The 25,516-nt window shown below is 36.6% G+C and overlaps 1 protein-coding gene and 1 long non-coding RNA gene across 31 annotated transcripts in view; one reads left to right on the forward strand and one right to left on the reverse strand.

The window, feature by feature from the left end:
* The window catches only part of Nrxn1 (neurexin 1), a 1,058,343-nt gene that overhangs the window by 328,677 nt on the left and 704,150 nt on the right, over positions 1-25,516 (forward strand). The window lies entirely within an intron of this gene.
* Positions 13,093-25,516, reverse strand: part of LOC125388185 (uncharacterized) — a 45,902-nt gene continuing 33,478 nt past the window's right edge. Inside the window, exons 2-3 of the long non-coding RNA XR_007228148.3 lie at positions 23,907-24,072; positions 13,093-13,349 (exon numbers count right to left, since the gene is read on the reverse strand). This is a non-coding gene — a long non-coding RNA (uncharacterized LOC125388185). The remainder of the gene's footprint in view (positions 13,350-23,906; positions 24,073-25,516) is intronic.

Consider the following 25,516-nt stretch of genomic DNA (forward strand, 5'->3'; position numbering starts at 1 on the left):
TCCATTAATTCTCAAACATTAGCACATTTAGCAGGGTGAAGGGTCTTGATTCATGTACTAATTCAGTTCAGTGATCCAGTGGGAGACAATTGAAAGTATTCTGCTACAAATTCCACTGGGTTGGTGTTGTAGGAAATTTTAGAGCTTGTGGTTACCCACCTATGAGGGCATGGCCTCTTAGACTATATATGCAGATGCAGAGTCTGTGTCCACCCCTTTCTCCTTTTCACCAACTGCTCTTTCAAATTGCTGGATTGATGGATTTGATCTCTGTTCTCCATTCAAGCAGAGAATTCTGATTTGTGAGTTTACCTAATTAATAGTGGAAAAAATCCATAACATTTCAGGGCTCAATCTGTCAAGAAAAAAAAGTACTTCTACCAATAGTTATTATTTTTACTTAGGTTAACTTATATAGGTATAATACTCATTATAATATGCATTAATTGTCATCATCTTAAGGCAATAAATATTTTACTTTTTCTTAAATTTAATTTTGAATGAACTGTGTTGGGAGATGCACCAAATTCAAAAGAGAATGCTTAGTGGCATGGTAACATGTATGGCAGGATATTAGAAAGTACGCAGTCAGGATTCTAAGACTTTCCAACCACGTGACTCAGGGGAAATTACTTAAAGTTCATAAGATACATTGCTTCAAAAGGATTTCCTCCAAACAAAATGATCACAATTTTAATTATCTTTTTGGTTTTTATGAGCTCCATGTAAGTCAATGCCAAAAGTCTATAATATCTCATTGCTATCATCTCTCCATCATCAACAGGGAGAGATCCTCTCTGAGTGATTGTGATAGGAAGTTTGTGAGCTTCATTGTAGTACCTGAGTGTTGGCTGAGTTTTCTGTCCTGCCTGGTTCTAGCAGTCATTAAGTCCCAAAGAAATCACACAGAGGTCTACATTAATTATAAACTGATTGGCCCATTAGCTCAGGCTTCTTATTAATTCTTATAATCTATATTAGCCCATTATTCTTGTCTATGCTATCCATGTGGCTCCATACCTTATTTAGTGAGGCAGTCTCATCTTACTTATTCTGTGGCTGAGTCAGGACGGCATACTAGGACTTCCTTCTTCCCAGAATTCTCCTGTTCTCATCGACCTGCATCTACTTCCTGTCTGGTTGTTCTGCCTATACTTCCTGCCTGGCTACTGGCCAATCAGCGTTTATTTAAAATATAATTGACAGAATTTTCCCATACCAGTGGGGGTGTTTGTACTATCTCTAGGACACAAAGTCACAATAAAAATCTTGATTTGAAAATATACATTTGTAGCTTTTCTCCCATGCTTTCTGTCTCTGTGCTGAATACAGGCAATCATACTGCTGGGTGTTTGTTTGTTTTTTATTAGTTAAAATTTTCATTTATTTTATGTTCCGATCACAGTTTCTCCTCACTCCTCGCCTCACACTCCTCCCAACCCCACATCCCATCTTCCCCTCTCCCCATTCCTCCTGTGTCTCAATTCAGAAAGGGGCCGCCTTCCCATGGGCATCCACAGAGCATGGCACATCAAGTTGAGGAAATACCAAGCTTCTCCCCCTGCATCAAGGCTGGGAGAAGCAAGCCAGCATGGGGAATACATTTCCAAAAGTCAGCTCAAGCTCCTGATCCTATTGCTAGGAGCTCCATGAACAGACCACTGCTTGATGTTTTTAAATGTTGTATAGCTTGGTTGTTTTCTGGTTTAAATGTGCCCATAAACACATGGGTAAGTCTCAGGCTTTCTCTGATAAGTATTCCCAGGTAGTTGCTTCTCTAGTCATCAAGCCTACGTCATCATCTTCTCTCCCTGCTTCATATCTATCCCATAATCTCTCTCTTCCTTAGAAATCTTTTCTTTAATACCATCTTCTGCAAGTAGAGTATTTCAGAGAAGAAAGTACCAATGCAGTCACTGTCAAAAGTAGTCAACTTTGTGCCCATGCATGTTAAAGGAACTAGCTGTCTACACAGGGCTTACGGCGTGATATGGCATCTTTGTTTTAAACTTCACATCTACCATACTGCTTAATGTATAGCAAGTATTTCATAATACTTTTTTGAATTTCTCTGACCAAGTTCTCATTTTTACTAAAAATAGGAAAATATACACTGTGGGTTCTGATATATTTTCTCAATTATCTTGCTCGGCTCTTCCACATATGCTCCTTTCTCTTCTCTTCTCGCCATGATCATGGAATGATAAGTGAATTTGGTATCAAATCAGAAGAATGGGAAAGGATATTGTTTGTATCAGCAACAGTCAAAAATAGCTCAATTTTGGAACATGATCATACATGATATAAAAAGAAAAAGAACCCTGAGTTGTAGGAGCTATATGGCTAATAATTCATCAAGAAATGGTAAGAACTTGAAAACCAACCATGATTTTAGTTGTAGTTTGGATGACTACAAGAACATTGATAACTTTTTTCTAGTTTGAATATATAAATTAAAAATAGTCTCCAGTAAAAACTTTTATAAAGTTTATGTATTTGCTGTTGTTGCTAGGCTGCACTTTTTTAAACAAGGACACCATTTAGTGTAATAAGATAGTTTATAAAGATATGCAGTAGCAGACCATGGAATGAATTGAAATTCTGCAAAGGAGAGCACTTAGCATGCAAAATAAAACTTAGATCATAATGCAGCCTTATGTATTCATGTTCTATTAATCTAAACAATGCTTGATCATAATGTGTTGGTGAACTTGCCCAACAAATCTGTTCTAGCAAACAAAACACCAGATGCAATGCTTAGAATGGTAACTTGTTAAAATTAGACTCCTTTGGTAGGAAAGAAAATGGAATGCTCTGAATAAATGTCATTAGCATTTGGTGTGGATGGAAGCAAATTACTAATAACATTTCAACTTACTCAGTTGCCATTTTTTAAAAATATATTTGGAGTGTTAAATTAGAAGGTAGAATAATAATATAAAATTTTAATATTTATAAGTTTGCTTTCTAAAATGCATCTTTCTATTGGCCACAATTCAAAAATTTTCCCCAGTTGTCTGTGGAAAGTATATGTGCTTTATTGGAACTTCAGAAAAACACTCCAACTGCCCGAGGAAGTAGGGGTGAGTCTGGAATTGAAAGGACAAGAGACAGAAATTGTCTTTTTAAAATATCTGCTATAGGAAAGGTTTCTACAGGAGACTGTGCCATATATCTAGATTCTTTTCCATACAAGCATTCATGGTGTAGATAAGAAGAAAGAATTGTCTTTTTAGTTGTTCAGAAGACACATTCCCAGATGTACAGTCTAGTATCTCAGTCAGTTAAGGTGTTAAAAGAAAAATCAATTAATTCAGTGAAAGTTCTCCAAGCCAATTGAATTAACTGAATTGTTTGTCTGTGTGACTGAATTAGGTCAGTAAATTTAGTCAAAATAGTAGATTTTTTGGCACAAAACAACTCTGTCTGGGAAAATAGATTTAGATGCAGTAGAATTTCCTGGGGGAATGGTGAGGACTGCAAAGCTGACGCATTTCGTCTTCATGCTATATTTACATCTTCAGTGCAGCAAATCTAGATCTTCACGCTGAACACTTGAATCTTTATGCTGTGCATTACATATTTTTATGCTACACATTACATGTTTTTCATGCTATACATTTGCATCTTCATACTACACATTTGTGTCTTCATACTACACATTATATCGTCATGCTACACATTTATATCTTCAGGCTACACCTTTATATCTTCGGACTACACATTTATGCATTCATACTGCACATTAACATTTTCATGCTATAAATTTACATCTTCTTCATGCTACATATTTGCATCTGCGTGCTACACATTTACATCTTTTTATGCTGCACATTTGCATCTTCATACTACAATTTGCATCTTCATGCTACACATTACATCTTCATGCATCTTCATGCTACACATTACATCTTCATGCATCTTCATGCTACACATTACATCTTCATGCATCTTCATGCTACACAACTAGTGAGTCTTCAGAAACTTACTGAAGATGTAACCAAGTTCATTACAGAATTGAATAGAACTTGAATTTACCTCCTGAAACCTAGGAGAACAATGAATATGGGAGTCCATACCTGGCCTTCAAGTGTTTTTCCCTGCCTAAAACATACACTTTGTAAAGCCACTGGGCTATAAGAATAATGTTTCCAAGGAAACATTGAAGAAGATAGAAAATTCTCTTCTACAAGGTGATTATCCTGTGTTCCTTGTCTACTTAGTAGCAAAGACTACTGGAAAGGGATGGGTCCTCTGTCCTCTTCTCCATGAATGACCTCATCATTTGAATCTCACTGTTATCCAAAGTAAATCTTTGTGTTTCTCAAGCTTAGCACCTTGTAGTCCTTAATACCTTATATCAAATGATATGATGTTTTGCATATAACATCATATATTGATATTAAATAAATTGATATTAAATGGACAGATAGCTGAGATTTATAGTAGAGCCTATCTTCTCTTCACAGGGTCTACATGGTTTTTTAAAAGGCATAACACAGGACCATTCAGAGCCCATTATTCTTTCCATTTGAAAGCCTTATTTCAAACCCATGTTTACCATTTGGCTCTTAATTTGCAGAACAGCAATAATTATGTATATCAGGAAAAATACTTACTGAATGGTTACTGTGTGCAGGGAATTGCCTTTAGCATTTTGTAATTATTATTATCTTTAATTCTTATAGAACTAATGAAGTCAGTATAAATAGCTTTGTATTATGTAAATAAGGAAGTCAAGGAGGATAACTTACTTGCTGGATATGGCAGAGCTGCTCAAGGAGCAAAAATGAGTAGCTTCTGCACTGGGACCTGCTCTCCTGGCCAGGAAGTCATATTACCTTCTACTCAGAGCCCTGCTTCTCATTGTTTTCTGCTAATGCATGGTTCCTTTTCCTGATTAGATATGAATTAACTTAATCTCTTCCTGTTTCAGCTTCTCTTCTTCTTCCTTTTCTTTCTCCTCTACCTCCTCCTCCCTCCTCCTCCTCTTCTTCCTTCTTCTTGACAGGATATTAATTAAGCTTAATCTTTTCTTGCTTCATCTTCTCTTCCTCCTCCACCCCCCTCTTCCCTCCTCCTCTTCTTTCTTCTTGACAGAACTAGTCATGGCACAGTTCAATAGTATATATTTACTTGTTTATTAGCTAACCAATATTCTCAGCTGATAACCATGTTTGCATTTTCTGTGTAACAAAAGCTACTAAAATGTAAAATTTTTAAAGAAACAGTATGTTTGTGTTCAAAAGCTCACTTTACTCTTTGTGTTGTATAAACTTGAAGTTGGAGTAAGAGAATGACAAAATGATTTGTGGTTTAATTAGTGGCTTAGCTTTTTCTCATGCTGTGGGTTAAATGCAGGACCTAATACATACTAGCCATCTGCTATATCCAAATCATATGTACTGTTCCTTAAAAAGCAAACAAGTGTTTTCAGGTGAAATATAAGTATCATTTATTTACGCTGCATTCACATCACAAACAGACAGGTTATTTCATCGTCATTGCATGAGCCGCATGCAAATGCTTCCACCCTCCATTCCTGCTTACTTACATCCAGGAGCCAAATCTACTGGATTTCCGCACACAGCATAAATTTAACTGTTTCTAAGCAGGAGTCATCTAGCACAGCAAATCAGATCATTCGTGAAATCAGGCTGTGTTTCCATCAGTGACTAGTAGCCCAAAATATTTCAGCAGTGCATTAAAACCAATTAATACTACCAATCAATTAAGAAAAATCTATTGATTCCCTAAATAATATTTTGTGGTATGTAGAATGCTCCTTATTTCATTTCATTTCACAGCAAGTTTTTTCACCACTTCAAGTTAAGAACATCTAAAATTCATTTCATTATTTTTCCTTCAAAACATGCTTCTTTGGGGCTGGTGAGATGACTCAGCTAGAAAAGGTGCCTGATCCGCCTGCCTGAGCCTGATGATCTGATTCAATATAAAAGACTCACATAGTAGAAGGAGAGAACTAACTCCTACAAGCTGTCCCCTGGCCTCCATATATGCTCCATGGCACATGATCCTCTCCTCAATTAATTAAAGATATAATGAAAAGTTCACCTGTTCATTTTCTGTGTAAAATTGGTCCTTACTCACCCAAACTATAGCCCTGACAGCAGTCTTCTATTAACCTTATTAGCTTCATGGAATATTATATATATATATATGCTGTTTCTGCTACCCAACTCTCTCAGTTGCCTCTCACCGTACATCCGCCATCCCTCACACAGTAGTCTCTCAGTTAATCAGCTGGTTCCTATGAGGCCCCTTTTTATTTTCTGTACTGATTAAAACTCTAGTAGGATCAAATGGGACCCCTTTTAGAAATTGTTTTACTTCCCTTCTTTTGAAAGGAGGGGCTGCTTGTAGGGCCCTGCTGCCCAGAACTGAAATAATGACACAGAAACTGTATTATTTAAATCACCTCTTGGCCCATTAGCTCTAGCTTCTTATGGGCTAACTCTTACATATTAATTTCACCCAACTCCGTTAATTTGTGCATCACCAAGAGGTCACGGCCTATCAGCAACATTTCAGCATGTCTGTTTCCTGCGGTGGCTCCATGGCTTCTCCTAAACTTCACCTCCTCTCTCCCAGCATTCAGCTTAGTTTTCCCTACCTAGCTCTGGTCCCCTATAGCTCTGCTATAGGCCCAAAGCAGTTCCTTTATTTATCAGTGATGATCACAGCATATAGAGGGAAATTCCACATCACCCCTGTGACCAAAGAATAGAGACCAGACTTCAGAGGAAGGCAGGGCGTCAGCGAGGGTTTGATTTTGACCTGTCTGAGACTACTACTAAGCTGTCTTTTTCCCCCTTCTCTTCTAGCCAGTGCTCCAGTCAGTCAAATCACTTGGCCCTTCTATATGAGAGCCTGTCTCAGGTTGATTCAGACAATATTGACTAGTGTACCCCTAGAGAGACCATCCTTTCACCTTCACTTCCTGAGGTCCTTATTAGATGTTGTTCAAATTGGTGATTTTCCTGTGTGTCACATTTTAGGTGGTTTTTCTCTCAGAGATGGCCATCCCTGTTTTTCTTTTCTAACATACCTCATTCTGCTTTTATGTTCATCTCCATCTGAACAAAGAAACTGTGCATATAAATTATACTTAGAAGCATTACTTTGATGGCAATGTATATTGTCAATCTAATGTATGCACAACTGTGAAAGTAAGAACGTTAATTTTGCTAGTATTAGTGGAAAAACAAATTAGGTTTAAATACTTCTTTTTAGAAAGGCTTCAAAATCTTCATAATCTTTTATTAATAAATTATAGTTTGAAATTTGTTTTGGTAATATTCTGGGCCAGAACAGAAGTATATATACATGCACATCTATTCTTAGCAAGCAAGTCTGAGAATGGTTGCTTCCTAAAATACCCTGGATTTTAATTAAAGTCACTCTCTTCATTTTATTAGCTTCTTTCAAAATTCAAATTCTTCCTTTTGTTCTCAGCTCCATAACATATGCTGATATCCTGTGGTAAAAGAACTATCAAGTTGAGTAAATAGTCCATTTTCCAGCTTAGCAAGCCAGAACCAAGTGGTAGATGCTTTACATTAGATTGGATCTAATGTGCTGTTTAGCAAATAGAAAAAGGGTTGAATTATCCACGCATCAGGATGCTCATTGGCTCACATTTACTTAAATAGTTAATGTTCCACAGGAAATGTTCCATTCAGGGAATCTTGTGAAATACTTTTACTGAATATAACTGCCTAAAATTGATTTAATTAATTTAAATATAATAAAAATAAACAGTTTTTCAATCATGAAAAAGACAGGAGATTTTATCCACAGCAGAGCTGGAGAATTTCAACTGAGCACCACTTAGTCTTCATCTAGTATCTGAGATTTTGAAGCCCTATTAAGAAAACTGCTCAGGCTTCCATTTAAAAAGTTCAAAACTGGGTGGAAAGCCAAACATCAGAATGGAGGCTGCTGTCACATATTCATTCCCCTCCTTATACTGACACCTTCAAAGAACTCAAAATAATCTGTCTCCTCTTGGGCTACCACTTTATTTGTTGCAAAAGTAAAATCATAAAGTAAATAAGTAAATGAATCCTCTTGACCACTCCAATTGAATGACTAACACGGAGACATACACACACACACATATATTCCAAACACATTTGAATTAAATACTGGTTATAAGTTAATGTTAGTAATTAAACACACTTTAAATAACAAACCAAAACAATCCACAAGCAATTGTACTGAAATAACTTCACTGGAGTGATGACATTTTAAAAATGTAGTTTTAAGGATTACTTTATGGATTACTGGGTTTCACTGTTCCATTTTCATTCTTTTTGTTATTATATGTAGTTAGATGTTTCTGTACCACCCTGCCCTGCAGCCATTCAGTCCCCTACAGAAATACACAGATGCTTATAATAATTATAAACTGCTTGGACTATTAACTCAGGTTTATTATTAACTAGCTCCGAGGACCTTGGACTTCCCATAGGGCAGGGAACCCTGACTGCTCTTAGGACTAGAGAGGGAGGGGGAGGGGGAGAGGGGGAGGGAAAAGGGAGGCAGGGAGGAGGTGGAAATTCTTAATAAATAAACAAAAAAAAAATAAAACTTATGTTAGCCCATGATTTTTAGCAACGTTTAGCCACATGGCTTGGTACCTTTTCTCAGTAAGGCATTATCATCTTGCTTCCTCTGCAACTGATTGGTAATGTGTCTCTGTCTTTCCTCTTCCAAGAATTCCATATAGAGTCTGGCTGTCCTGCCTATACTTCCTGTCTTGTTATTGGTCAATCGGTGTTTTATTAAACTATTATGAGTGACAAATCTTTTGAGGGAGCAAGAACATTATCACACAGCAATTATACTTTGTTCTAATTCGCCTCTCTTTTCCATTATTCTTCCCTCTCTTTCCTGGGACGACATTGAGGCATGGTTTTCTTTATCATTCAATCATAGTTGTGTCAGCTGTGGTGACTCATCGAAGAGACTGATGCAGCAGGATCACTATGAGTTTGAAGCCAGTCTGAGCTCCAGTGAGACTCTGTCTTAAAACAAAATAAAACAAAGTGGTTATAGATACAGTTGTTAGCTGATTGTTTATACTGAACTTGATCATCATAAATTTTTGATTGCTTTTTAGATTTTTCTTTATTTTTTTGAGATAATAATATAATTACATAATTTCTTCTTTTTTCTTTTCTACCTCTAAACCCTCCTATATACCCCTTTCTTACCCTCTTTTGAATTCATGACCTCTTTTCTCATTGGATGCATATATAGATAGTGTGTGTACACATATATATTCCTAAAATAACTTATATAATATATAACATATATTAAATTATTATTTATTTAATATATTATAATTATCTATTATAATATATTTATTATTGTTGTATTATATTTAGGAATATACACATATATAGTCACATGCCAGGTGATATGTTTCTGCCTTTCTTCATATATGAATATACATATACGTATATTCCTAAATATAATCTGCTCAGTCTATATAATGTTACTTGTATATATGTTCTCAGGGCTGACAGTTTTTGTTGGATAACCAATTGGCATGCTCTTTCCTAGGAAAAACTATTTCTTTCATTCTCAGCATTCCTTATTTGCCTGAAATTCTTTGTGTAAAATTGAGGCCTCATGTCCCTCCCTTCTCCACTATAGAATATCTGCTGCTGTTGTTCTGGTTCAGCTCAGCAAAGAGACTATTAAATCTTAACCATATTCTGTTGTTATTTGGGTTAATCTTTTCCTATCATAAAAAGTGGTAGAACATTTCCACTATCCCTTAAAGCTATGCTTAACACGTAATTATCATGTATTTGCTGGAATTTTAAAACTCTTGTCAATTTAACAAAACTAACAAAATATATTGATCATTAAAATAAACTGATGAGTAGAAAAATTCCACCCAACTGTTAATTTTTGCTTTTGCATTTAAAATGTAGCATCATGTTGAAATACAAAAGCTTTTCCCTATAGCCATCATGCTTTTCAGACAACAAATGGCACTTCAAGTTCTTAGCATTGATAGCATATATTTAGTTACAAGATGTGCATGCAATAAGTACGACTTGATTTTTGTGTGACTTGAAGCATAGTGAATATTTAATAAATTTGTTCTTATGAATATTTATCATCTGGAGAATGGAGTGATTTGAAAATAATAAGTTCTATCTATAAAATAAGTCAAGACAAATATAAGTTATCATTATGTTTTTTCAGTGGATCTAGCAGTTGGAAAATCAGAATTTTAGTTATCAACACAGGGGAAATGATGTATGGTTTCCCATGCAAATAGCCAAAGAGATTAAAAACTAAAAGAATCTATTAAATTTCTTTTACAATATGCAGAATATATAGGATTATTAATCTTCTCCATCATAACTGTTTCTATAGCAACTTGGGAAATCGTGTGCTCAAGAGAAATTCCCCAACATGCCTTTGCATTATCACACACACACACACACACACACACACACACACACACACACACAGAGGAATAGAAGAAAATACATCTATAATTTCTAAGCATCAGGTTCCCAAAGTACAATTCATTCACACATTTTAAATTGCAGTGGGGAAAGGCTACCAACAGAACAAGATTTTGAAGTGGATATTAAATTTATTGACTAAAACTTATAAAAAGATATTTTCATAGTATTATACCTACAAAGATTTTTATAAATACTAACTGAAAAATTATTTTTTCTTAAAGAAGACAGCATACACCAAAAAAACCAAATGGCCAAGATTAATCTCACCCATTGTAGAATTCAGCAGCAGCCATTTACCCTCAGACATATTGAAAAGAAACTAACAAGTCATAGAACTTCTTGAGCATCCTTGAACAAACTACAGTTAAACCCAACTTGAAAGTTTGATGAGAACTTTTCCAAGGTTTAGCTTCTCTACCTCCACCTGAAGGGACTAAGTAGTCATGGCAACTGATTTCAAGGTGACAGTCCCAGAATGAATATTGGTGTAAAGCAGGTAGAGTCCACATTAAATCTCTAGTTGGGCCTAAATAACTACACAAGGTGAAGGATACTTAAAAGAAATCCCAAACTAGTTCAGAATTGAGCATAATAGAGGATTATTTATTTAGGGGAAGATTCACAGATCACAATCCTCTGCTTGAATGGGGAACAGCAACCAAATCCTGAAACTAGATGAGCACTTTAATCAATATAAATAGTGTATAAGAGGTGACGCCCAAATGGGCAGGTAACTTAAAGACTACTGGAGGTAGGAATTCCTACAGCACACAAAGTATTACTTTCTTTGGATAAAAACTATATAAACCACAAGTAGAATAGTTTAAGAGAAAAATATGCATGGTAACCCTTTAAAAATCTAAGTAAAAAAACTTATCTACAAGGTTAGTTTGATTGATTCTGGCTGTTTTTTTTTTCTTTTTTGTTTTGTTGAATAGACCAAGCAGATGTTATTTTTTAAAATTTTTATTTAAATTTTTTTTCATGTCATGTTTTTAAATCATATTCTTTCTCCTCCCCAACTCCTCCCAACTCTGCGAGGTTTTTTTCTTTCTGTAAAACAAACAATAGAAAAACTGACAGCTTAAAAGTATTAAAAAACCACAAAATACCAAAACAAAAACATACAAAAATTATGGAGTACTCCTGGACACGGGGCCTTCCTGGAATATTGTTGATTCACCTAGTGATACGACACAACATTGACTAAAGCTTATTTCCTCTTTCCTGGAAGATGTCATTTGCAAATAGCTTCTTGGTTAGGGGTAGGACTTTATATCCATTTCCTCGTCTCAGTGGTGGCATTCTGGCAGGTTTGAACTTGTTCAGGTCTTACATATGCTTTCATCGTCTCTCTGAGTTTGTATATGTATCAGTCCTGTTGTGTCTGAAACATGCTCTTTCCTTGGAGTCCTCCACTACCTCTAATTCATAGTCTTTCTGCCTCTTCTCCCACACAGATTCCTGAGCTTTGAGATGATGAATTTGATAAACGCATTTGAGATAGGGCTGAGTGCTCTAGAGTCTCTCACTCTCCACTCTTTGTGATTCTGACTATTTTTCTTTAGTTAGTTTGATTTGACATTGGGATTTTGGTATGCTTATTTGCTTTGTAAATTGCTTCAAGTAAGACAAGGTTCTTCTTTTCTAAAATCGTCAATTGTGCCTGAGTCTCTCTATATGTCAAGTAGGATCGTTCCGTTAGTGTTCTTTGATTCTCCTGTGGGATGTGAAACTTTTACACATTACTGTAAGGGGAAATATACTGTATGAAACTATTATCATATGGCACATAACTGTCACCTCAGATAGTTACCATATAACTGGGGATGACTGGGATTTCCTGTGTTCCAGTTGTGAAATTAAATGTGTCTTATACTGAGATCACTCTATCTCAGTGAGGATGGGAAAAGATGGCGAGATTCTATTACAAAGTGTGAGATGTTGAGCAAGTTGACTTTATTATTTTTGTTATAGTCACTAATTTATGATGAAACTTTTTAGTAGAAATATTACCTGAAAACATTTGCTCTTGGCCTGTAGCAAAGTAAAGCTCAACTTCGCTAACCTTGCATAGCTTTCAAGTGATTTTTACATTCATAGTTGGTGCACATCTGAGCTCTCTGAAGTTCCAGGTCCCACATCTGTCACCAGGGCACAGATAGAGTAAGACTGTGTCTTGTCATCTGTCACTTGGACACAGACATAGTAAGACCATGTCTTGTCTTGTAGATTTCACTACTTACAACTCCTGATGTTTCTTGAATCTCTTTGGGTGAGACTTATTTCTAGACCAAGTGCCAGACTCAGCTCCCTGATTGCCACCACACCCAGCCTTCCATATTTTCTGCTTATGGTTACTCTCTCTAGTTCTCATAGGCCCCTTAAAGTCCATCACCCTGAGTTTTCATGTTTCTCAATCAGCCCAACTCTTGGCAATATGTCTGCAATCAAATATTTCAGCTTCTACCACTCATATCCGAGGGTGCCACTGGGTTGTCGTCTAGCCTTTTTTATTTTACTTTTCCATTTCATTTATTCCCAATGCAAATCCTTGGTTATGAAATACACAAAATTGCTATTCCATACCAATTTAATTCCAGTTCACAAAGCTGTTGCCGTAACAAGGAAGAGTTAAAACCCCATGGTCCTGAGGCATCCTCTGCTTTCCAATCATCTGCACATCATGAAGCCCAAAGAAGACGATGGTATTTGAATGATGCTCTGGAGTAATGAAAAGGCTGCTTCCGCTGGTTCTCCTCAGTGTCTCCATCGTCAGAAGTGATAACATCCCAGGAAGCTGTCCACTTTCCAGAACAATCCACATTACAGCTGCAATTAAGTACTCAAGGTGACTACAGAGCATTAAGTGTTCTCAGATCCCACAGGCAGCCTATTTCCGCATTCCTGGAGCACATGATTTTCTTTTATTCAGTTAGATATTTTCACTGGTTATATAGTAATTGCATACGGTATGAGATAATTTATAATATTCTTATGCTCATATTCAATTGTAGCAATCAAAGAAGGACAATAGTTCATCTGGTGCTAGTTTCTGTATACCAATATTAAACCTATGAAATCTTCTAGTACTGACTTTACTGGTAGATTATAAACAAACTAAAGATTACCTACATTTTAGCTATTTTTAAAAATATTTTTAGCCATTCACTCGAAGTTGAATGCCTTACTAATTAAGGAAGAAGTACCTGAGAAGAGATTACAAAGAAAAATAGAAACTTGACCCCACAGGTTTAGGTTGTAAAATATTAAAACCCTTATAAATTTAATTTAACGTATTTATACATTGTGCATATGACCATGTGTGTACTCATGTGTGGCGAGGTCAGAGGACAACTTTCTGGACTTGGTTTTCTCCTTTTACCACGAGAGTCACAGGGGATTGAACTCAAATCCTCAATCTCCTTATCGGCTAAGTCATCTTTTGAGTCTCTCTCTAAGATGGCTTTTTTGTTTCGGTCTCATTTCTTCCAAACATACACAATAATGAAACATTAAAATAAAATTAACAAGCCAGGCAAGGTAGTACACACCTTTAGTCCCAGCACTTGAGAGGCAGAGACAGGCAGATCTCTGTGAGTTTGAGGCCAATCTGGTCTACAGAGACAATCAAAGATGCACAGAGAAGCCTTTACTCAAAATGATAATACAAAGAAAATTGGCGCTGAATAACAATAAACATTCCTAAATTGAAAAAGAATGGAGCATTAAAGTAGCAGACAACATGAACTCAAAACACTGAAATACTATTCAAAGTGGTTTTCAGTCCCATCATTTCTAAAAGGTTTCTTATTACCCAAGAGAAATTCAGTAGAAGCCATCGTGAAGTAAGTGTTTGGTTCATGACATTTTGATAGCCTATTAACTATATCAATTACATCGACTTCTGACAAACAGCAAGAACTATGCAAGTAATGACGATGCTACACTGGGTGCATGCAATAGAATCAGTTTTTATTCATTTCCAAAATCTGGGAAATGGTTAAAGAACCTGTAATAATGAGGACACACGTGGACACACTAACAGCCGGAAATATGAGGCCAATGGTAACCCCAGACATATAAATAATAAAACTAAGGAATCTAGATGCTTGTCCAGTGTACACAAACCCCTAGCTCAGATCTCTAACAGTAGAAAAGGATGAGGAGGTAGAGTAAGAGGAGAGGAGGAATGTACTGTTTAAAGAAAGAAGATGTTCAGAAATGGAAAGCACAGATTTTTAGGGAAGTCAGTATTTGAACTGAGATACAGAGGACATATACAGGAGCTGGGGATGCATACAGCAACATCACAACAAATGTATTTCAGTCAATCCATTTAGATAATTTTCTGTCTTGTTTCTCACAAAGGAACAAAATGGCTTCTAGTCCCTTTATTCAGAAAGGCTATTTCACAAAATCTAAAATTTTAAGTATTGGAATAAATGAAAATGATCTTGTTATTCTGTGAACATGTATAACCAGTATTAAGCATTCTTAATAATTTGAAGCCCGCAATCACCCAGTGCTATGTGTAACACTTTGCTAAATGTTAATAGAAGATGCCCTCTGTTATGTTATTCTACTCTGAAGATAGCAATTATGAAATTGTTCCTGGAATAGCAAACCATGCTATAACATGCAATTAAGATGGACCGCCGAAAAGAGCAGTGCACCTTACTTGACCAAATTAAATCTCTAAACAACAACAACAAAACAATTGAGGAACTTGTCTTAATTGTCTTGTTTGGGAGATATTTTATATTTCATATTTATAATGGTTTTTTGTGTAAAAGCATATACTCATAAATGTTTGAAACACCCTAACTGCTTTTGAATAATGGAGGAAGGTAACATAATAAAACAAATTGTATTAAAGTAAATCATACAACAAAAAGGATTTTCTTTAGTTATTTAAAGGTAAAACCAGGTCGTTTCTTTCTTGTCTTCTTTTGTAAATATCCTGCCCAAGTCACTGATAGATTTTGCAAGCACAGTAGCTATAAAATTTGATAAATGCTCTTTGCTCATGCCCAAATATATAGTTTTATGCTTTGTAATTTGGAATTAATATATAAACTCTACCTTGTCTAACTCAGATTCTGCTGGAGTAACTTTTTGTTACACAACACCAATTATAAGGGTTGTTATAAGTGATAAAACCTGGAAACAATTCAAACATGCATGAGTAGCAGGATGGACAGATGTGTATGTGGTCACACAAGAGATACTGCTGAGTAATAAGTAGGAAGGAGTCACTATTGGCACTATTGATATGTGGTAATATGGATCAAACACAAAACTATTAATCTGAGTACTATCAAATAATATTCCAGAAAATACAAACTAAACCATTCTGACAAAGAACTGGTCATTGGTTGTCTGCTGCCAGGAACAAGGATTGGGAGGGTAGAAGGTATAACAAGACATAGCAAACATGTAGTGGATGTGTTTATTGTCTTCATTGGGTTGATAGTTTCATAAGTTTATAAAGACACCAAAGCTAAGCATACTGATTCTTTTAAATATGTGCACTTTTCTGGACTGTCTATCTCAAATACAGAAGCTCCTTTATAAGACTTGGGAGACATACAGTTTAATATGGAAAGAACAAATAGGAATCGGGTCTGTATCTTTCCTGCAATGTTCATGCTATGCACAAGCCCAGACTTTCAAATAAAGTGTTGCAGTAAACATGTAGTTTCAATTGGGTGAATTCTTCGGTGTTAAACAGAAGCATGTCTTTGAGCAGTCCTCCAGAGTCATACCAAGCTGTGCCCCTGCGAATGGCTGTTATATATTGTTACTCTAACAAATATTGAGCTGAAAGATTTGTTATTAATTGGTTGGGAAAATAAAATATTTCTGTACTTTTGATTTTTAGTGTTGAACATTTTTTTCATTAATTCATTTTAGCCTGTCTTTGTTAATGGAATGCTAGTAGATCAGTTATTTCATTTAAGTTTATCTGCTCACAGATTTTTTTCTTCTAAGAAAAAACCATTAATATCTCATTGAGACTAGGATATATTTGTAGAGAATAAGTCAATTCTGAGTCATCAGTTTCAAGATTTGGAATCAAGGATAAGATGCTCGCTGGATCTGGTGCTTTATGACTCAGATTCCAGTGCTGAAGAGACAAAGAAAGATAAGCTCCAATTATTCAAAGCCAGCCTGGACTAAAAAATGAGTTCCAGGCAGCTACACGGGGACATTCACAAAAATAAAGAAGTAAGTAAATAAATAAATAAACAAATAAATAAAATTTTAAAACGCTAAACAAAGGACTGGAAAGCTGACTCAGTGGTTAAGAGCACTGACTGCTCTTACAGGGATCCTGAGTTCATTTTCCAGCAACCACATGCAACACATGCAAGCACCTGTAATGGGATCTGATGCCCTCTTTCAGGCATTCATAGAAAAAGAAGATTTATATACATAAAATATGTTTAAAAAGTCAAACAAATTGAAAGAGAAAGAGAGTATAACCGAAAAACAACAGGAGAGCCAGTACTCACTGGCTTAAACAGCCGTGTGGATGAGTATCTTCAGTTATGGAAGGGTTTTCTCTTTTAGTTCACAAAACATCTTAGAGTCTGTTTTATTAGATAGTAGGAAAGTAGTAAATATACTAAATCACCTGCATGAAATTAGCATAAAAATTGAACAGTGACCTTTTGTAGGTCAAAAAAATTGTTTAATTTCTTATTCATCTATTCATAAGTAGCAAGCCTACGAAAGCAGAAGTTACGAAGACTCTATCAAAGCAACCAAGTCTGTAAAGAAAACAAAGTTAGCTACCCTGCTACCCTTTCAGTTAATCACATTCTGATGCTATAAAAGTTAACATGACTTTTGACTTCACAATGCATATGTATGTAAATGTGTCTGCCTACTAAAGGGCAAGCATCTCTTTGTCTTTTTTTTTTTTTTTGATCATTATTGTTAGGCACAAAAGGTGATTGCACTAGACTATTTTTTAATACAATCAATATAAGGACTGGAATATACTTTCCAGATTCATTCTCTTTTAGGAATATTAACTCCATTTCCTACTCTGTCACCCTAAAGCTTTATTTCAGCTTCTGGGTTAATTTAAAAGAATGTGATTTGTATTTTAAACTAATGACTCAGCTCCTAGTTGAGTCAAGATGAATGACTTCCCTGTGTCTAGGCAGTGAAGTCAAGTGCCAAGAAATCAAGGATCCTCTGGTTCCACTCCCTTCCCAGATTTAGAGCAAATATTTTCAAATCATCCATACAAAGCAAAATGTCTTCTATTTTTCTACATATCCCTCCATGCAAATGTTATCAAACAGAATCACTTAAGATTTGATTTCTTAATATTCACTCTTAAGGCAAGGGATAAGCGACATCTATTTTCTACTAAATGGTTTGTCTTAGGGTTTTTTTTTTTTTTTTTTGAAGAAGGGCTCAAGGTCTTTATTTTGTTGAAATCGTTTTGTTTTTTTAATAGAAAAGAGGAACAAAAAAGGCAGATATATGAGTCTAAACTAAAAAAAAACCCAAAAAATCCAATATCATAACCAAAAATGAGTTGAGCTATTCAGAGCAATGAAGCTCAGACAGATAATAGCATCCCTGACCCTATGAAGCAAGTGGAGGCTTTTCCTCCTCTGTGCTGAATAATATTCCCTGAGAATCTTTTCTCAGCAGGGTTCATACATCTTCGTGTGCTTGATTGGAATACTTCCCACATATTGTTCTAGATATAAGGGGGGAATGGAGCCACAGAAGATCCAAGCGTCCATGGGTTTAGATTTCTCAGGAGAGCCACCTTTTTTCAGAAACCAAATACTTGTCATTCACTATTCAATACTCTCCAACCTTCTAAAGATATTATTCAAAGAAGTTATAGACACATTTTTTTTATGGGGGAGGAGGGAATTGTCTTTGTACAATGCTTCACTGCCTTGATATTTTAATCATTCATACCTCAGAACACACCGTGTAGGAGAACACTAAGTGATATGCAAAGATCTCACCCTGAATTTAGCAGGACAGGTGTAGATGTTCAAAATACTGGCAGCAATATAGAATTAACAGATTTTTATTGCAGATGGTATTCTTTTTTATGTTATGCAAGAGATGGTGAGGACTTTATTTAATCTGTAGCATTTCAGGTGTCTGTTCGAAGGAGTTGAAATAGGCTTTCTACTGATACCCCCAAACTCTTGAAAAATATACATTATATACATTGCTATCTCAGTACTGATAGTGAGTCTGTAGGGAGCGAATGCTTTAAGGAATAATACAAATAAGAGTTAGGAGGAATTGCAGAAATGAATGAACACACTGAACTGAACAATTCCCATTCCAATCTCTACAAGGTGAAGAAGTCTCCAGGAAGTTCTTCAAGGATGTAACCACAGCCCTACCCAGGGAGATAGGACCACTGCAGTCAGTGCTTGATTGTCATGTGTTCTGCTACTAATTAATAGGAGAGTACCTTGAATACACTTTACATGGCTACTTAAGAGAAAGTGTGTGCTCTTTGAAAAAAAATTATTTTTCAATGAAGGGAAACATTCTGCTCTACAAATCTCAGAATTTTATAACAGCATACTTGCACTGTCACTCATTTAAATAAACCATAGAATTTTCTTAATGAAGAAAATAGAAGACCAAACCAGCCTCGGTGGCTATGTGTCCAAGTAGCCAAAGGATAACTACAAGGGACCTTAAAGGCACAAGGAAGGAAAAGTGGGAGCTATTGGTAAATGTACTTGGACAAGGTGATAGTACAATGCGCTATTTATGTATTTTTTTGGGAAATGAAAAATTTTCACGTACTGAGGTTTTGTTTTGTTTTTGTTATTTGTTTGTTTGTGTTTGAGCATCCATGTAACACTTAGTATTTATTGAGTATTTATATGCAGGCTAAAATACTACAGCTAGCCTGACATGGCACATAAAACTATACTTATATTCTGCTTGTCAGGGCTGGGTGATTCTGGAAGTTTGAGGCTAGTCTGGGCAACATTGTGAGTACCAGTTTTAGGACTGTCAGAAACTTTTGCTGAACCTCCTTTTCATCAAGGGGTTGGATTTGTTGATATAAAAGTTAACTGAATGACTTCTAATACTAAATATGTGATCATATGTTACTGGAACCTTAGACATAACATGAAATTTATAGAAAATGCAAACATCTAGATTTATGTAACATGCTGCTGCCGAGAGAGCAACCTAAAGTGTTCCGACTGGCACTAAGAGGTCTTCCTCCTGTAACTAAGCCTCTTGCCTGTCCCAGCTACATCATATACATGTCCTTTACACAGAGTCTGTTCTCTTTCCCAACATGAAACCACCACCCTCCTTAGATCCCAGATTAGTTATGGGTTTGCTGGAAATGCTTTTTACTTATTTGTTTCTCGTGTGTGTGTGTGTGTGTGTGTGTGTGTGTGTGTGTGTGTCTGTCTGTCTGTTTGTCTGGGTTGCACAAAATGTTTGTATACCTGTGTTTGTTTCTCATGTGTGTGTGTCTGTGTCTGTCTGTCTGTCTGTCTGTCCATCTGTCTGTCTGGGTTGCACAACATGCCTGTATGCCTGTGCTTGTTTTTCGTGTGTGTGTGGGGGTGGGTGGGTTGCACAATGTGTCTGTATGCCTGTGCTTTTTCTCATGTGTGTGTTTATGTAGGGTTGCACAGTGTGTTTGTATGCCTGTGTTTCCTTCTTGTGTATGTGGGGAGGTGGGGGGTTGCACAACATGTCTGTATGTCTGTATTTGTTTCTTGCGTGTGTGTGTCTGGGTTGCACAACATATCTGCAGGCCTGTGTTTGTTTCTTGTGTGTATGTGAGGGGTTGCACAATGAGTCTGTATGCCTGTGTTTCCTTCTTGTGTGTGTGTGGGAAGGCTTGCACAACATGTCTGTATGTCTGTGTTGTTTCTTGTGTGTGTGGGGGGGTGTTGCACAACATGTCTGCATGCCTGTGCTTTAAGCCATTTTATTTCAGTTGTTCTCCATATTCCTTCACAGTATGGTGATGAAGAATTACTGGATGTTAAGAGGCCAGGATCTGTAGATAGACAAACTTGGATCCTTATAAATAGATATATTAGATTTTGAATAAACACCTTAATATCTGGGCATTTCTATTCTCTTATGGAAATAGAAATACTTGTGCCAAAACATGTGTGTTGTAAAAGGCATTTTATTACTAGTATTAGAATCTCTTATGACCGTCCTCCTCCCGGGAAGGCACAGAAGAGTGGACAGGAAGTGCATTCACTTGTACACTAGCTGAGTGCCCTGGTTACCAGGCATTGTTCTCAGTTCTGGGATGAAGTCCTGAACCAAGCAAAGGAAACGCCTGGGCCTCAAAAGACAATTAGAATAATCGCACACTTTGATATAAGGCAAAAGTATACTTCTTAGATTCCATTGTCTTCAAAACCTCTAATCATATTAAAATAGAAACTTAATTTAGGCTGAAATCAGATCCAAACGAAGTGCAAATGATTAGTTCTAATTCACTGTGAGATGTTAATCAGGACCTTGAAAAGTCCTGCTGCAGATTCTGTGTTACAGATTCCTGATGACAAGGGGGAAAGTCTGAACCCATATTAATTAAAGAATAAACAACTGATCTTTCTTTAGAAAACATCAATTAATATGTGCCTCAAAATATATTTTGTATTTATTGGGTTATAATTGGTCTTCAAGTTTGAAGGTTTGCAATCTTTTTAAAATTGCAAAATATTTACTAACTGATACCACAAGATGGTTTCTAAAGAGGACAAGTTGCATATATCATGCTTTCTCTAAGAGTGTTTTTCAGTTGCTACGTATTTTTCCCAAAGTGATGTGTTTAAACTTATTGTATACAAATATTTCACTTTTTACTTGAAGGGCATTTATTATTGTATACATCCAAATGAAAGGGTCCGTCAAATGAGAATGCTTTCTATGCTGGAGACTCTATCCATATTGAACATAATGAAGCCTTAATAATGGCAATTATAAACAGCTATAAAATAGTCTATTACAGCCAAAAGTACACATTAGCTATAGAACAATTCCTTATGCATTCAAAATACAATTAGACCTTGACACAATGTGCTGTAAATGCATTCAGAACCAAGAACACTTGGTGGAACCCGCCAGTCATAGTTCAGTGCCATCTTTTTTTATTTGGGATATAAGAGGGGGATGGCAGCCAGGTGGTGGCAGTGCAGGCCTTTAATCCCAGCACTCGGGAGGCAGAAGCAGGCAGATCTCCGTGAGTTTGAGGCCAACCTGGTCTACAGACCGAATTCCAGGACGGGCTCCAAAGCTCCACAGAGAAACCCAATCTCAGGGTGGTGGTGGTGAGGATAGAGAAGTGGGGGTTGGGTGATGACATGGAAAACTGAGAAAGAGAAAAGATTCTCGTTATCACTGAGCTACATCCTTATCCCCAAACTGTATTTATTGAGCCATGATTCATTTAAAAATGTGTCTTTCTACCTTGTAAACTATTATTTTTAGAAACATCTCTTGAGATATATCTGCAAAAGTTTGACATAGTACAGCCTGTCTTCTGGAAGCTTGTTTGGAGCTTAAAAATAGGAGGAGTAAACCTCAATAAATGAAAGTGAGAAGCAAGGTGGATCTTATCTTTAATCCAAGCATCCCAGAGGCAAGTGCGTCTCTGTAAGTTTGATGGCAACTTGGTCCATATAATGCATTCTGGGCCAGCTGGAACTACATGGTTAGACTATATCTCAAAATAACAAAGGTAAATTAATAGCATGTAGACATATAGGAGTGAAGAAAGTACCTTTAGAACTGAGAACAAAGAGGAGGTGTTGTTGCCTTTAGACCTAGAATCTGGAAAAATCCCAGTGGAGGATGTCAAAGAGGAAGAAATAGCAACGTTGCTGAAGTTACCACATTAGTAGAAGGTGAGGATTTTAATAGACTACAGAAAGGAGTAGTAAGGAACGTGTAGCCATTACGTTATGGTGACAAAATGATCACTGCAAAGAGGAATTCAAAATAAAATGAAATTAAATCTTAGTACATAACCAGATTCCTTTCCCATCCCATTGCTCTGGATAGGTTAGTGTAGTCAATCAAATGAAAAAAGTATGAATGCTTTCTGGGCCCTGGGGCAGATAAACCACATGAATGTAGGCTTTACTTTAGGATAAAATTAAGTAAAAACACCATTCATGCTCCCAAGCACCTACACATGAATAAAAGCACACAAACGATACAAAGAAAAGGAAGGCTAAGCGTTGTTGAAAAAGGATCAGTGAAGTAGTTGTTTTTGTGTCCTTGGTTCAGAAACTAAGCACACAGGGGAGAACAAACCTCTCTAGGGAGGAGAGAGATTCCTGCCTATTTGCTAATCAGCAGTCACTGGAGAGCAGACTGTGGTTCACGGTAGCTGTGTAGAAAAAGAAACCTAATAACATGGTTTACTAGCCTTGGTTCTGCCACTTACAGTTGCAACAAGCCCTGTTTCCTCTCTCAATTGATGATAATAATAGCTTGGAGCTGTTGAAAGGGTCAGTAGATTATCCTTATGACTTAAAGTAAGATAAGAATTTCAATAAAAGAGTTAAAAAGATATTCCGTGCTGTTCAAATCTCTGAGGGCAGATGTCAGGGCCCTCCCACCTCATAACCTCATGTCCTATAGTAAGACAACAGGTGAAGAATGAAACTTGAGGCAAAGGCAGCACCACCTTGAAGGACCCTGGGCGAAATTTCCAGAGTCTAACTTCAGGATTTATTTTGCTTACACATTTAAGCTCAAATAAAAAGGGTTTTCCTTGTGACAACTATCACAACAAAGCTTTCGGCAAAGCTGCATAGAAACTCCCTAGCACAGAAGCAAAGCACATGTGTCCTTTACAAAATTAATGAGTTCCATTGGCTGATAAACAGAACTCAGGGCCTAAGACAGAAGGATTTGTAAGAAACGTAAGGCTAGATTCTATCGATGTAGGATGCAAAGTACATGAGGTTCTTTCCTAAGAACGGGTTTCCTATGGGCCTAGACAATGCCAAGGATTTGGAGGGATTCAGGATGGTTGGCTCCATAGAATAGCAAAATGATCACCAGGTGGTTACACAATACTCACTCCAACCTTCTTGGTCACCAGGCATCAGCCGTTTCTTTCTCCAGTGCTTTCCTGAGAATATACCAGGCAGAGGAAAGTATGTGAAGCTGGAAGCTGCCTGGTTTCCTCACAGGATGCCAGTGTCTGGAGTCACATAGAGATTTTTGGATGGGTTGAAGGTGATCTCTCAGATATAAGCACCAGGTAAAATGTATTGGATTATCAGCTATGTGGAAAATATTTTTAAATTACATTTTTAGAATTATTTACTACTATGTATGTATAAGGATTTGCCTGTGTATATACATACATACCACATTCACACTTGGTTTTAGCAGATATCAGAAGAGGCTGGTAGATTCCCCAGAACTTGAGTCACAGATAGTTGTAGTCCATATGGGTGCTTTAAAGCAAATCCAGGTCCTCTGCGTGAGCAGCCATTTCTTCAGGCCCTATGTGGGGATTTTTTTTTATCTCACCCTAAGAGAGATGGGAAACCACAGGGCAGTTTGTTTTTATTTTTTTGAGAAATTTTGAGATTATTCATTTATTTATATGTATTTATGTGTATGTGTGCCCCTGCATGAGTTTATACATACCACAAGTGCAAAAACCTCTTGAAGCCAGAAGAGGGAACCAGAATCCCTTAAACTGGACTTCTAGGCAGATGTGAACTACCACATTGGGGAGCTGGGAACTGAATATGGCCCCCCTGCTAGAGTAGCAGATACTCTAACTTCTAAGGCATCTCTCCAGTCCCTTCCCTGTCTGAAGAGTTTTTAATTATGTGATAAACTGTATCATAGTGGATGGATTAAGAAAGATAGAGAATATACATAGACTACTAGGGGTTTTTTCTAGTTTGTTATTGTTAATTTCCCTTGCAATCAACTTCACATTCTAAAATACCCCAAACAATGGATACATTTTTTAAAAAGCCAATGGCAAACTCAAGAATAATATCTCTTTAATCATATTTCTTTTCAACTATGAGGGTATAATAATCTCAGTGAGAGGTGTTTGTCTTTGTAAGCCTCTCCTGAGCTTTTGTAGCCCTCAAGCATGGGTGGGATGGTGGGAGCATGGGAGCCACGGTTGTCATTAACATCAGTGGATTATGTGGCACCAACATAACAAGAAAGACCCAGTGCAAGCATATTAGGCTACCAAACATACTTAAGCACACTTTTGAATTCAAAATAAGCATTTTTCTAGATGACAAATTCATTTCACTTTCCTTCTATAAGCCAGGAAAGCATGTGGAGATGGGATGACAAAAGTGTGTCACGCAGCAGTTTATATGTTGAGAATTTTGTAAGCTCTTGTTCTCCTAAATATTCCTGTACTCACCTTGTCTTCATCATGGGATGACCAGAGTGTATTTCTAGTGTCTGGAGTAGCTGGGCTAGTGCACAGTTAGTTGTTCTTTAAAACGCAGAATTTTAAAGAGCTGCCTGTCTTCTGCATCTGATAACATTACCTATCACTCTAAGGTGCTATGTAATTTCTCCTGGGTGGGTTTTAAGCAGAGAAGTGAAATAACTGGTCTGTAAAATGTTCACCTTGATTCTTGCGGGAAGATGGGTTGCCAAACACCAGCCTGGAGGCAGTCTCAGAAACTGTAGAAAAGGCTTGTGAGCCAGGTCATATGCGTAGCAATAGAAGTGATGAGTGCTTGGCTTCTAGCTTTATTCTGGTGGTAGAACTGATATATTTGTAAAGATTTTGCTCTAGCTTTCTGGACCTGTATCAATACTCTCCCAATTCTTGGTTTGGTTTATTATACTAAAAAGTGATTTCAGTTTACTTTCTTAACATCTAAGTATCAGTCTAGCTTCAAAGTATCAGTGACCTAACAGTTCGTTTTCTTCTTGGTCTCTTTGAAGTGTTTTCTGCTATAAATGGACAATATCAAAAAGTACCC

Source organism: Myodes glareolus, chromosome 6 (genome assembly GCF_982192425.1).
Source record: "Myodes glareolus chromosome 6, mMyoGla1.1, whole genome shotgun sequence".
Taxonomy (NCBI): domain Eukaryota; kingdom Metazoa; phylum Chordata; class Mammalia; order Rodentia; family Cricetidae; genus Myodes; species Myodes glareolus.